At 37.5% G+C, this 15,301-nt stretch overlaps 1 protein-coding gene across 1 annotated transcript in view; it reads left to right on the forward strand.

Annotated features, from left to right (window-relative positions):
* The first annotated feature begins 4,177 nt into the window (after positions 1-4,177).
* The window catches only part of LOC106056618 (G-protein coupled receptor GRL101-like), a 239,774-nt gene continuing 228,650 nt past the window's right edge, over positions 4,178-15,301 (forward strand). Inside the window, exon 1 of the mRNA XM_056015265.1 lies at positions 4,178-4,556. The gene's annotated coding sequence lies outside the window, so the exon portion shown is untranslated. The remainder of the gene's footprint in view (positions 4,557-15,301) is intronic.

Consider the following 15,301-nt stretch of genomic DNA (forward strand, 5'->3'; position numbering starts at 1 on the left):
TGGTTTAACTGCCCATCAGTTGAATGAGTCATTTGACCGAAGCAGCTTTGCATTATTATATTATTATATTAAATTAGCATTATGTATTATTTTGTAAATAAATATTACTGTTAAATTAATTTTTCTAACGTGTTAACTTTAAATCTTACTCTTGTGTTATGTGTGTCTTGATTGAGTAACAACATTCCTTAATAATAATTTAAGAGTGCCAAGTAACTCCTCGTTATTTAGGGTATTACTTAAGATAATTACTTAGCCATTATCTGTATTAGGTACAAACCAGAAGCGGTTTGTGGCCTTTAAAACACGAGCCTAAAGACAAGTTGATGATGTCAAATACATGAACACAAACATGTACCCACTATACAACCTAGATTGTACTTAAGAGAGATTTTTACACTATACAACCAAGATTGAACTTTACCTTTGAAAGATTTACATTAGTTACATATAAGTTTATATATTCTACATGAGTTATCCCACATACTACTGTACAATTGGTGGCCTCATACATACACACATCATCTCATGCTACAAAGATTAGTTTATGATAAGCACATTTGTTAAAAAATGCTGTTAATTTCAATTTATCAATCAATAATAAAGTTTAAAGCAAGAAAGTAAATTTTAAAAAATAATATGAATATAGGTATGTTATTTAGAAGATTTGCAAAAACTTCAGTAAAACGAGCTGTTTGAGTCATCTAGGTATCCGGCTCTGGCCGAATATCTAATTTTACTATCCGGTCATATCTGGCTCTTGCCGGATATCAAAAAGTACTATCCGGTGCATCCCTACTAAAAAGTGATCTAACCATGACATGATCTAAACCTTGATCTAATCATCTTAGTCCCATGTGATTACTAACTGTTCTATTCAAAGATTTTCTTTCTACAATTTTAGAAATGCCTCAATTATTTTGTCAGTCTGGAAACATGTTCCATCCTCAAGGGCTTTAAAAAAAAAACTGATAAAGTTGACCATCATTTCATTTAATAAGACATTTAAGATTGTGTTTACTTTACTAATTTGGAGCAATATAGTTTGCGCATTTCATCTGTCCTTGTTTTTGTCTAGCTCAGTACGTAAGCATTATGAAAAACAAGACAACAAAAATAGATTGTGTTATTACACAAACTCAGAAGCGGTCCTTACAAAATTTCACCCCTGGGCAAGGAAAATTCAAGCTTTGGTCTTCTTTTGATTGTCTCAAGTGACAAAATGTCAAAGTATCATTATCAGAATTAGAAACGTACTATATGATCCATAATAAATAAAAATACTTATTAACCTTTTGGCAAGAAATTGATGTAACAGTGGCGTAGCTAAGGGGGGAGAGGGAGAAGAATTTGAAAACCCCCCGGGCTCCCAAATGAGTGTTTGAAATAGTTTTTTACATTAGATATTAAATATTGCGTAAAATTCAGAGACCCTCCCCCCAAAGAGGTCAAGCTTCCCCCCCCCGGGCCCCTAAAGGCTGGCAAATTTCTAGCTACGCCACTGTAATGTACTATATGTTAGAAGAGCAATTTAGATAATTATTTGGCATGTATTTGTTAGTATTTCACAATGTGATATATGTTTAACTGCGGCATGGAAATACGAATGAATAGTAATAATAAAATAATAAACATTTAACAGTGACTTTAAATTCAGAATTGACAGAGTTCAGAAACTCATCGTCAAAACCACAAACAAGGTTTTTGTTTCGTCTGATACACTTCAATGTTGATGTACATGTTTCCTTATGTGTCGTTGCTTAGTGTGTGTGTGTGTGTGTGTGTGTGAGCATGAGGACAGTGTCCAGAAAGTTATTGGGGCGTGGAGCTGTTGACACATTCTGAAGGTCTATAAAGTGGGCGGAGCCATTGGTCTCAAACTAGTAATTTCATTTCCTGGCAAAAGGGGAGACAAATCCCAAGGGGGGGGGAGAGAATCGTGAAATGGAAGAGACAGAGAGATAGATAGATAGATAGATAGATAGATAGATAGATAGATAGACAGAGAGATAGATAGATAGATAGATAGATAGATAGATAGATAGATAGATAGATAGATAGATAGATAGATAGATAGATAGATAGATAGATTCCAAACAATCACCAGGACTCCAAGTTAGCCTAATATCTGATGCTCTACATTGATTCATTTATTGACATCAACTCTAAATAATTGTGCACAATTTCAGCTGGACCCGGAAATGGAAAGTGGGGTAACTAACGCACACTAAATGTATACCCAGACAGACAAACGGAGTGAGTTCATATATACATTTGACGATGGAAACATATCCAGATCTAGAAGTATATGAACATTTATCTCCCTAAAAGAGCATCATTTATAGATTAGTAATGTGATTGCTCCATAACCGTTGTCCAGAGTACCATGATTACTTACATATTGTCTGCCCATAAAGGTACCTACCTCTTTTTTTGGAGGCGTTGGTGTAAAATGGCAAAGCGCTTGGCTTCTTAACCGAAGGTTCCGCGTTCGAATCCTGACCTTGAATCCAACCAGCTCTTATGGCTTCATTGACAAAAATTAAGGTTGGTCGATGTGCTGGCCACATGGCATCCTCGTTAACCGGATGCCAAAGAAACAAATGACCTTTACATTATCTGCCCCATAGATCGCAAGGTTTGAAAAAGGGTACATTCCTTTTTTTTTACTTGCAATTATTTATAGACTATAAATGTTATAAATTTTAATGCCAAGAAATACTGCCTTTCGCCATTGATTCCCATGATCCGATACAAGAAGCAAGTTGGCTTTGGGCTTCGGGATTGGCGTGCAAGGTTTCTACAGAAATGGGCTAGTGGGAGGCTTTTCCATAGAAAATAAGTGCCAGACAGGTCGATGGACTGAAGAAGGTGCAAGGCTGTAAGCCAAACCAAAGCAGCAGGGTTTTGTTCCAACTCTCTTAGAAGAGAGGATTGGAGCCTCTCAAGCCATAATGCTTCATTATTCCAATGAGTCTTTCCTTTTGAGCATGCACAAGTCAGTTCTTCTATTACAGTCTAGCTTATTTCTCCATAGGACGCAAAATGTTCAGGGCGTCTATCTATTTATTCCACTCTTTACCTGAATTAGCCAGTGAATACAAATAATAATCGGAGTCGACTGCTGGAATACACACTGAAAGCGTATTCAAATTATATTTTGAACAATTATAACGGTCAAACTAGAGTTTTCACTGTGAGGCCTATTAAATGTTGTTTTATTTTTTTTCTCCAAAGGTATACATAAACTATCGAATTTCTAGGAAACTCGAAATATCCGTCAAGTGTCTAGGTTCCACATATTGTAGAACCTACTTTTTAAACACATGAAGAATTTACTAGATAATTATGAGGACATGTCATTTTAAATACCAGGACATGCAGTCAAATATAAAAGCAATATATTTAATTCTTCTTCCTTTGTTCCAATGCAAAAGCTTATTGTAAATCAAGAAAAATATTTTATACTATTTGAGAAATATTTTCTTCTGTTTAAACATGCACATTTTTACAATTCCTCTACTAGGTTGCACATTCTTGGGTAAAACATGGATGAGGAACTCGAAAACGGCTCTAACTATTTTCCTAGAAATGTAACAGTTGACGTACATCTTTGGGAAAAGAATCCCCAACTAGTGTCATTAGAATATTATAAAGTCTAGTAGATTTATGTATTTGCTTTTTTTCTCTAGTGCCTTGTGGGTGGGTGCGGGGATTGAAGGGAGAATGGTGCGGGGAAAAAATGTTGTTTCATTTATCCTTAAATGTAACATTTAATAGTTATTAAGAGAAATAATCACGCTTTAAGATGTATAAAGGAGAAATTCTCTTATCTATATATATAATGGAGAAAGACGGTCGACAAATCTTGCTTGGTGCCCCAACGGTCCAACAGACTAAGGGATAGGTAAGTAAGGTAAAGTAAGGTATGTAAGTATATATATTAAAAGTAGTGTTCATGTTTAAATTGAAGAGCACCTTTGAAACCTGTTGTTTTTCTACCCGCCAAAACATTACTAGAGACCCTCGCGCTAATTTACTTCCCTTGGGAGACTTCATGCACACACGCGCATGCGCCACCTTCCTTTCTCCACCACCTACTTCTCACCTTCCTATCTCAACATCGATACTTTGTATCGCTCCGCCTCGTACAGACGGCACTGAGCGTTTCAAAAAAAAAAAAAGTACCGTCTGTAGGAACGTGTCGTCTGCAGGGAAGGTCCCAGCGCGAGGCAGCACTTCTCGTGCAGCGGAAGATCTTCACACTGTCGTCTCGCGCTCTCCCGTCAAGTGTTTCCCGCGTAGAGATATCTCTCCATCTCAATTGTTTGTTTGTGATCAGCAGACGATTGCGATGTTTTCAAAGGAAATTAATTGGACATCTGCATTTCTTGTTGTTCACTCTTTTTAACACACACACAAGCACACAAAGAGACACACTAACATCCGTAAACTTTAAAAGAAAAAAAAAAGAACAACCTAATGTGACGTCTGCTTAAGACGTTTCCTGTGTAAACTCAATTCTGATTGGACATTGTAATATTTACTCCATAAAGGTAAGAAGTACTTAGTTATGATTTTAATAAGAAGTTTAATTGAACTCTTCTGATTCTTTCCTCCCCCTCTCAAACAGTGGGTGGTGTTCAATTTTTTTTTTTTTTCAAACATGAAAAAACAGCAAAGAAAAAAATGAATAAGTAACATTTTTTTCATCTAAATAAATCTCAGTAAATATAGATTTTAAATATTCCTAAATCGTTCACTAAGGCTATGTCAATGTTTTCTTCTTTAAATGGGATACGTTTGGGCCTGCACGCAATGGACAACTATTCCGCTATATAGGGCCCGGCTCCAATCAAGCGAGCCGGACTTCTTACCCATTTAAAGTTTGAGAATAGGTTGAGGTCGTTTCGTCCCCAAGGCCTCTAATCATTCGCTTTACCGGATAAAACTGCGATCGAGCGCCAGCCATCCTGAGGGAAGTTCGGAGGGAACCAGCTACTAAATGGTTCGATTAGTCTTTCGCCCCTATATCAACTTAGAAAGGCAGTTAGGCCTTAGTATACTGTAAAAAACGTTATATAACTCTATTATTAAAAGGGCCTTTAGGGCTTCGTGATTATCCCTCGCGTTACCTTTCACATCGTCACCGGCTTGCCGTCACGTCAGGGGCGTAACTAGGGATTTGGGGGCCCGGGGGGATTGACCTCTTTGGGGGCCCCTTGCATTTTGACATTCGACATATGACATGAGATAATGTACGCAAAAATATATAAGCCTCAAATCAAATTGGTTTAGTATATCAGTAAACTTAACAAAAAGTAATCATCAAGACTCTTGTAATGAATAATACCGTTGTTTATTAGTTAAATAATGCACAAGTGACAAATCTAAATTGATATCGCTTCACGTCCTGCATTCTGTGCAGCAAAGACATCTATAACATCAACTACATCGATACTTTCTAGTATTTGTGACTTCACTGACATTAAAACCATGATAAGCCTTTCTTGCGTCATTGTTCTCCTGAGATACTTTTTGATGAGCTTGAGCTTTGAGAATGATCTCTCACATGACGTAATGGAAGTGGCCTGAGTTAGCGGTATTCGGAGGAGGTTGCAAAGTCTGAGCACACGTAATTCCCATATGAAGCCTGTTTCCTCAATATGTCTATTGGTGATTGTTTTACTGTTTGTTGATGAAAAGTGCTCGTGCATCAATGACATAATTGAAAAAGCGATTTTCCATTTATTTCATCATACAAACAGGAAAAGTAGCACAGTTTGTCACAAGCGTGTCTTCTAACAGGTGTCTTGGTTCAAGAAGAAACCCAAAGGTTTCGGATATCCATTTTCTTTCCAGGCTTTGGAATCTGCCCTTCATCTCCATATGAAATCTGTCCAGCACTTCTGTCGCAACACGTTTGAATTGCAGTTGTATTGACAGTCCTACATTAGAACTCAACTTCCCATCAAGTCTTTTCTTTCATATGGTTGTTTTGATTACAGGGAATCTATAGTATTCACTACCTTCTTTTGATTTTTCGATGGATTGGGTTTTTGTCAGTTTCTCATCATTTTCCAGAAAGCATGAAAAGGTACTAATTTCTTTAGCAGATTCCCGTATATGCAGTCCAGACTTTTGTAGTTTCTTCCGAACTATATTAATTGGGCACAGGAGCTTTGACCAGAATTCAAGATAGGCAAAAAAATCGTAATTTTCCACTGCATTTTCTGTGCTAATATTATATGGCATTACGTCATTGTTGGTTGTTACGTTTTGTGCGAAAGCAAAAGGATTCAGAGTATACAAAAGTGGGAAAGATCCATATCTCATTATGATCGAGTATAGAAATACTCCGATAAGTGGACTGCCGTATTCACCATCACAACTGCTGACGAGTAGAAGACTCAGGGAATCATTCCAACTGATCACAAACTTCTGAAACCATTGGTAGCTGAAAATGCAGAGACATTACTCAACGAACGACAGATGAAAAGCTAAGTGAAATACGATGCAAAAGCAAGACTACCTAAAGATTATTCTGTCGGAGAGTTCGTCTAGGTCAAACATGGCAGAAAGCAGTTGTCATAAAAAAAAATTCAGCACCCAGATCTTACATCATAAAGACAAACACTGGAATAACATACAGAAGAAATCAACGCTTTTTAAATAAGAGTTTCGATGAAGACATCTCTGGGTACTATGATACCAATGAAGTCAATGAACTGCAAACTGTTGCTACAAACGAAACAGACAGTTATAGACAAACGTCTAGAGAACTTGTTCAGTCAAGACAACCAGAAGTGGACGAATTGTTAAAGTTCCTAGTAGACAGTGCCGGTCGCAGAGGGCGCCGCGCTTTCATAGGCCCCGCGCTAATTCCAAGTGTACATTATTAAATTAAACAATTATAACGTATATAAAATAACAGGGTTTTCGCGACCTCCTGATTTTTCAGGGCCTCCAGGAAATCTCATGAAAAGGCAAAATATACGATAAAGTCCTGAACTTTTTTTGAATTTATTCAAATCTCCTGAAGAATAGACGAAATTGACGTTTTGGGGTGCCAATAATTAAAAAGTGGCATTGCGAGGCTGCGAGCTTTCATTTGATAAAAATTTATTGCAAAGACGAAAGTAGGCCTATTTTCTAATTCAAAAAATAATAATTTTGACATTATGCTTATCCCTACCCAGACTAGGCCCCGCGCGATCCGTTTCGCATAGGGCCCCGCAAATGCTAGGGCCGGCCCTGCTAGTAGATATCACTATTAAGAACTTTAAAAGGAAGGGTGTGATAATAACTTCAATAGGAAGGATGTATTAATATTATATGATATTACGTCATTATTTTTTGTTTATGTTTTGTGCGAAAGCAAAAGGATTAGATCATTAGATGTAAATAAAAAGAGAGAGTTTCCATTGGATTGAGGAAAGATGAATAAAGGGGTAATAACTCGAGTGTGAAGTTTAATTCTGAAATTATAGACGCCAAACCCGAATAATGGACAATTTTAGCATTGTTAAGATTAACTTTTAGTTATACTTGATTCTGTAAATTTTGCTTCAAGGTTAATTAGCGTAGCCATAAAATACTCGCCATTTAGATCTATTATTAGTAAAGGTAACAAGATACCTGGAATTCGCTGTATATCATGCAGTTTTATTCGTGGCAACAAAGTTTGAAATGAAAAACACAAAGGAACTTTAAAAACTGATCTGTGCGGCAAAAATATTTCTAAAATATCTAGGTTTAGTCTTTGTGATAAATTTAATCCATAAATGTTGATTAAAAAAAGACACCCGTTGACACTATTTGTCAATCAAATATATTAATTTATGTATTTACAAATAAGTTTCGGACACCCATTTGGGGGCCCCCCCTAGGTGGGGGCCCGGGGGGATTTTAAAATTCTCCCCCCCCATCCCCCCCCCCCCCCTTAGTTACGCCACTGCGTCACGTACAAATACAATGCGTTACGGTCAAACAACAAATGCATGCGTTGAGTTATTAAACATCGCATATTATGAAGATAGCCAGAAATAAATGTATAAATAAACATATGGCACGAAAATTGTTGGGTCCCCTGATTTGGTAACTCGGGCCTCGTCCGCCCCGTGTTATATCCATTTGATATATAGAAAAATGTATGTGCGTTAGTAAAGGATTTTGGAAATAGAAAGTGTTTGACACAATCAAAGATATAAATATACCGAGAACACTGTGTCTGTGCTTTTAACAAATTAAAACTAAAAACATATTGATTCTGTTAGCATAAGGGGATACCTTTGTATATAATTTATTTTTTAGTAAATGCCAGTCGCTTAATACGGAAGTATCTTAACCCTATTTCTGTAATTGTGATCCAAAATTTTACCACTGTTCACCTTCACCCTCATCTACCCCCTAGTCTGTTGAACCGTTTGGGCACCACAAATGATCGTATTTCTCCATTCCTCTATGTCTTTTGCCATTGTTAGGCGCTTCCGCGATGTCTAATGCAAATAAACCAAATGGAGGTAGCACTCAATATAATACGTTATCCAATAACACCAGCGAAAGGCCAAACTATAAATACAAGTTAGTCGACGCTGTTTCTTAATGTCCGAACAAGTTCAATAGCAATGAAGGGAACCATCGAATGTCAGCTAACTCTAGACGTTCATACAATGCCACCTATCGATACGTTGTCCTGGAAGAAGTCTGTTTACGTCGGCCGATATTTCGTTCTATCTCTAAAACCTATTTTTGTTTTTATTAGTCACGTCACGGTCTCTAAGTCAAATCTTCCACTATTTCCGAAACAAATAATTAATTCCTAATCGTGTCCTAACACCATGGATTGAATCTCTTTCAATGTCAGGCCCGTCAATTCGTTTATGCTGTCCATCCATCGCTTTCTCTGTCTGCCACTTCTTCTTTTTCCTGGTACTGTTCCCTGTAGGAAGGTCCATGCGAGCCCTGAGAACCTTGTGATATGTACCTAAAGTTTTAGTTTACGTAATTTGACAGAAGTCAGCAGGTCATCGTGGGGCCCCAATTGCAGATGTGATCCTGTTTCTAATCTCTTCGTTACTGCAGCTAAAGAGTTAAAGGGCTAAAAACATCGCAAGTCAAGAGGTTATACAAATAATTACAGAAGTAGTTTAGAAATTGACATGTCCAAAAATTATAAAGTGATACTTTGCAAAAATGATTATATAATAAGAGTTTAAACTGACGCTCTCTTTGGTTCATTCTTTCGGGATCTCATTAATATGAGGAGAATACTCTGTTATTCATATTATCTTTTTCTTTTCCTAATTATAAGCTGAACAAAATGTGTAAGATTCATAGACGTGCCTTTGTGAATATATTATCAATTGTTATTGTCTTCTGTTTCTTGGGTCATCTCTCTCTCTCTCTCTATTCTATAATTTATCTCTGTCTTTCTCTAAGTCTAATTTCTCTCACTGTCTCTGTCTCGTTGTCCCTCCGCATCTCGGTCTCTCTCGGTCTTTGACTTTCTGTCTCTCTTTTTCTGTCACTTTCTCTCATTCTTTGTGTCTCTCTTTCTCTGTCTCAGTTTCTTTGACTCTGTCGCTATCTCTGTCTTTGTCTACTCTCTCTCTCTCTCTCTCTGATTCTGTCTCTCTAAACATTACCTACTAGTGTTAGCATGTTCCTATAACCGTCTTCAACAACTCCACCTGCAAGCCAGCGCTACGCAAATTAGTCCCAAACAAAGTCTCGTTAAAGTCCCAAATATTTTTTTATTTACCTTTTCCTACGTGAGTGTGTATAAAGAATGTGTATGTATGTTTGTGTGTGTGTGTGTGTGTCACAGAAAGGCTGTGTGTGTGAGTTTGTAAGTGCGTGTGGTGAGAATATTGATATTTCTTTCTTTCATTTCAACGGATGACATTTTAAGATACCACAAGGATGCGCGCAATGACGTAATATGACATTCTGATGTCACACGCAGAAATTACCATGTTTAGACTTTTGTTTTTACTGAGTGTGTAAGTGTAATAGAGAGAGAGAGAGAGAGAGACAGAGACAGACTGAATGAAACAGTAAGAGAGAATGATAGATTGGGGAAAGAACAAAAAAACGGGTTTAGAAATGAATGATGCAATATCGAATTATAAGAGATATTTACGAAGGACATAAGTCTTACAGGTCACTTGTATACCCCACAGGTGACATAAACACCCGGGCATGCTACCCTGCCTCAAGGCGGCGTCCGGTTTGAAACGGTTGTAAGAGGAAACAGCTTGGCCCAAAGGCCAGCGAAAAGAGACTTCTGTGGGTGTGCCTAAAGGATGCGAGAGTATTCCCATTGCACAGTGCGGGGTTGCACGAGCTCCTACGACAATTGTCAACAAGAAAGGCGACGTGTCCCCCACGGTTAGCTTGGTATAGAATAGGAAAATGGTAGTGGTTCCAGGTGTGCGCGTCCTCCGGCCGCGTCTCTAGTCCGCGAGTCCGAAGTGACTGTTTCACTGGAAATGACATCGTTAATATAGATACTTGTAAGACCCTCTGCCAGACAGAACACTCTGCTCAATCAGGCCGGTAAGAAGGAACTATGGTTCATTTTTTAATGACATAGAGTTTCAAGAGCCTCTACCTGACAGTTTCAAATTGGTGGCATAGGCATAACAGGTCACTTATATAGCCCGCACGTTGCATAAGCTTTACATGTGACATATACCCCACAGATGACATAAGCCTTACAGGTCACTTATATACCCCACAGGTGACATAAGCCTTACTGGTCACGTATATACCCCACAGGTGACATAAGCCTTACTGGTCACGTATATACCCCACAGGTGACATAAGCCTTACTGGTCACGTATATACCCCACAGGTGACATAAGCCTTACAGGTCACGTATATACCCCACAGGTGACATAAGCCTTACTGGTCACGTATATACCCCACAGGTGACATAAGCCTTACTGGTCACGTATATACCCCACAGGTGACATAAGCCTTACTGGTCACGTATATACCCCACAGGTGACATAAGCCTTACTGGTCACGTATATACCCCACAGGTGACATAAGCCTTACTGGTCACGTATATACCCCACAGGTGACATAAGCCTTACAGGTCACGTATATACCCCACAGGTGACAGCATTACCTATTTATAAACTGTATAAACTGAGATTTAAAAATACAACAACTTACAGACTTATAATACTTACACATGATTTTGAAACTTAAACAATTTTTTTTTCAACTCTTTGTTTTGCATTTTCCACCTACCATAAGAGCTAGATAGGCCGTCAGAGGCAGAGCTACATTGACAGTCAGAGAGCTACATAAGCAGTCAGTGCTACATAGACAGTCAGATAGCTACATAGGCAGTCAGTGCTACATAGACAGTCAGATAGCTACATAGGCAGTCAGTGCTACACATGTAAACAGTGTTATAAGAGAATGATGTCAACATACAAAGACAAGAGATTTGTATAATCCTCTTCTCTCCGTCACTTCCTGTCTCTACCGATATAGTTCTAACAAACGATTCATAGACTTCACATTTAACTGGCGAATTTTACAGGGAGTTCTGAAACCTCACAGACGTATTTGAAACATTTCCACAGTAAATAGTTACATCTTTCTTTGTAGCCCTATCTAAGTGGGATATGTCGATGGGTGCCGCTGGGATATCTAATTAAAAGGAGCCCGAGTTTAAATTGGCGACGGAGACCGGGGGGGGGGGAATTTTCTTTGTTAATTCGTGATTTAATTTGGACAATCATGATCTCGTAAAATGTCTACAATCAGGTTGAAATCATTCAGTCATCTACCTCCTTACTGTATTTGTGTTTTTTTTTTTAAAAAGGAACGGACACTGGGAGCGCTTTAGAGAGTGCTGATGAGCTATACATGAAATCATTTTTACAACGCTTGTATCTATTCATTTTGCCTGTCTGTCTGTCTGTCTGGTACAAATTTTGAACACGTTATTTCTCCTACTTCCCATTCTGGGATCCAGTTGTTCTAACGAAGCATGAATCAATCCAAACATTAACCAATAAGTTCATGAAATAGTAGTATTTAATTAATTTAGTTTGTTATAGAAAAGGGAAAATAAATATTACAGTTTCGAGAGATAAGGTTGCAAATGTGGAGTTCTTCCCCTTATATACGTTTTTTTTTTTTTTTTTTTTTTTTTTTTTTTTTTTTTTTTTTTTTTTTAGTATTCTGTTCGTTTAAAATGTTTTATTGATGAAAACAAGATGCTTAATTGTAACGAAGAGAGAAAGAGAAAGAGAGAGAAAGAGAAAGAGAGACAGTGTGTGTGTGTACGTTCGTATTGGCTGAATAAATTAGGATGTTACCCCGAGAAAGGCCATTACGGAGGAAATAAAAGGGAGGTAATGGCCGATGAAAGAGAGAGTACAATCCGTTAAGGAATGAGAACATGTCTTGCATTGAGTTGTATAGTATATTATTAAACTTGCATTTGTACATTTTTGCATTAGAATCTACACTGTCACTACTGTCAGGAAAAGTTATATTTATTTTGTTTAAAAAATTAACAACTTTGTTTAAGTTTCAGTAAAGTTTAGTATTGAAAAAAAAAAATTAAAAAAAAATTTAATCATAGGAAACATTTATACTATAACTACTGTCTGACATGTCACAAATTATGGATTCTTGTACCTTACAACCCATTATGCTCCTTTATTAATGTTCTCGTAGCAATTAATAGTCGAATCTTATTAACTTGATCACCGTGTAATCGGACCAGTCTCTTGTTCAAACCGAATCCCATATTACCGATACAAATTCTATTATACAGTTGAAGCTGATTTATCACATCAGTCATTTATTGAGACAATCAATTACGTCTCCGTGTGGTCTAACTAACCGTACTGGACAGTATGTGTATAGATCAATGTTTCTTTTATAACAAAACAAAAGGATAATATTTTAACATAAATATTTAGTAATAAGTTACTTTTAAATTAGATTCTTTTTTATGTAACATTTTTCCTACTTTTACAAAAAAAAAAATTTCACACAGAGAAAGTTATATTTATTTTCCAATTCTATTTTATTTCTGTATATTTTTAGTTGAAATATTTTTAAAAAATATGAATTTAAACTGAGACCACTTAATTTTTTTAATTTTTATAAATTTCTATTTGAAATAAAATACTGATGTGCAATGTTCCCCAATGATATCATTGACACCTTCAGAGCTCCTTTCTTTAAATTTTTTCCAGTTTTATTTCCGAGAACGAAAAAAAAGCAAAACTGAATTGTTCTTATTTTCCCGCTAAATTTTCAGGCACATATACAGCCCTTTTTCCCTTTTTTAGTATGAGACGCCAACACTAGATGTCCATCTTTCTCTATTCTGGTCATCCTCTCGTTTTACTTCCAGGTGTAACCAAACTTCAAGGTGTCAGCATCTAGATCGCATGACCAGGTGCTTCTTGACGCTCTCTCTTGTCTTGTGGGTTCCACTTCAGTGCCTGCTTTGTTATATGTTATTCTGTGAGTGTGTCCACTGCAACCGTGACCTCCGTGACCCCATATCGAAGGTGCTGTTCAAACCCCTTTGTCTTGCACCAGAAAGATTTTTGTAAGCTGTTTTTGATGAACTATACCTGTAATAATCTCATACGAGTTTAGTTTAATCGTGACTCTCTTTTCGGGGATGCCATAATGTCGGCGTAGCTTCCCGGTAGTCGTAAGATCTCGGCTGCCAAACACCTTCTCGTAGACTGTCGTAGACAATGAAATAGGCCAAAGCGGAACTCATTTTTTCTTTTTAAAGTAGAAATCAATAATTAGAAATAAACTAAACAAGGTCAAGGGCGCTAAATGGAACGTCGATGTTGCCAACCCAACACGAGCAACAAACGGAAGGACTTCACTAATTGTATTCTACAGTGCTATAAGGTGCACACAAATAAACCTAGAACTTTAAAGAACAAAAAACATAGCCTATCGACACTTCCATTATTCTGTATACAATGACAACGCTTCCTATTTATGGCTTGGCCTCCATGAATAAACATCTATAATAGGTTCGCGATAAACCTAGTTCTACACCCTTCGCTTACTATCGAGGGAGCGGACGTTCCCTGGGCTGCTGGGGTCCGGTTAATTAATGAATTACCCCAACATCAACATCAGGATCTTCTCCCCCCCCCCCCACCCCCAGCTCTTTTTTTCTTTGCAACGCACTAAACTGATTGACTCAGGCTTCAACCCCAACATCTCCACGTCATTAGATGAAATGTCCATCTCGCTATCAAAGTCAGGAGACACAGGCAGGCATTTCTAAAAGACATCCTCCCTCCCCCCTCTCTTTCCCCTCCGTGCCATAATCAGGCTCGTTCTGGTTTTGATAGAAATGTTTTGCAACTAGTTCTGACATTCATGGCCTCGAGGCTATCTCATGACATTTATTAATGACATCTTATTCTTGACATGTAATTAATGACAAAATTTATGCCATTCTTATATTTAGCCTGCATGGGCGGAGCTTAATACGAACAAACAGAAACAAAAAAAAAATAAACTAAATTTTAATGGTAGGAAATTATTAGAGTCTCAAAAAAAAAAGGAAGGCAGAAAACAGAGAGAGGGAGAGAAGGGAAGAGAAAGGGATGTAGAAAGAGGGAATGAGAGAGATGGAGAGTGAAAGATAGAGAAAGGAAAGAGAAAGAGAGGAAGAGTGATAGGTAAAGAAAGTGGGAGAGAAAGAGAGAAACAAAGAAATAGTTAGAGATAGAAAGAGAGTGAGGGGGGGAGTGAGATATAGGGTTTATCTCAAATAGGGAGAATGAGAGGGATAGAGTGAGAGAGAAAAAGAGATAGAACGAGAAATAGAGTGAGAGTGTGTAAGAGGGAAGTGAGTGAAAGACAGATTGACAGAGAGAGATAGTGTGTGTGTGAGAGAAGAGACAGAGACAGTGACAGTGACAGAGTGTGTGAAAGATAGAGAGAGGGGGAGAGCTAAAGAGATAAAAAGTGTGTGAATGATGGAGAGAGAGAGAGAGAGAGGTTTGGGCAATGACATTCCCACCCGCATTCAAAAAAAAAAATGGTATCTAGGAAGATTTAGAGAAATGGGGGGGGGGGGGGGGGGAGAGACATTGCTTCAGAGCACAACAAATATATCCATGTCTTCGTTGATGTGTCTAATGTTTCTGTATACAACTTGAGTTTGATATGAAATAAAGAATATTGTTTCGCAATCACACATATATCTTCAGAATGAGTGATTAAAGAAGACTTAACAGTTTCTGTACTATTTTTAAAAAAAGCAACAACAGAA

The sequence above is a fragment of the Biomphalaria glabrata genome, chromosome 17 (genome assembly GCF_947242115.1).
Source record: "Biomphalaria glabrata chromosome 17, xgBioGlab47.1, whole genome shotgun sequence".
Taxonomy (NCBI): Eukaryota; Metazoa; Mollusca; class Gastropoda; family Planorbidae; genus Biomphalaria; species Biomphalaria glabrata.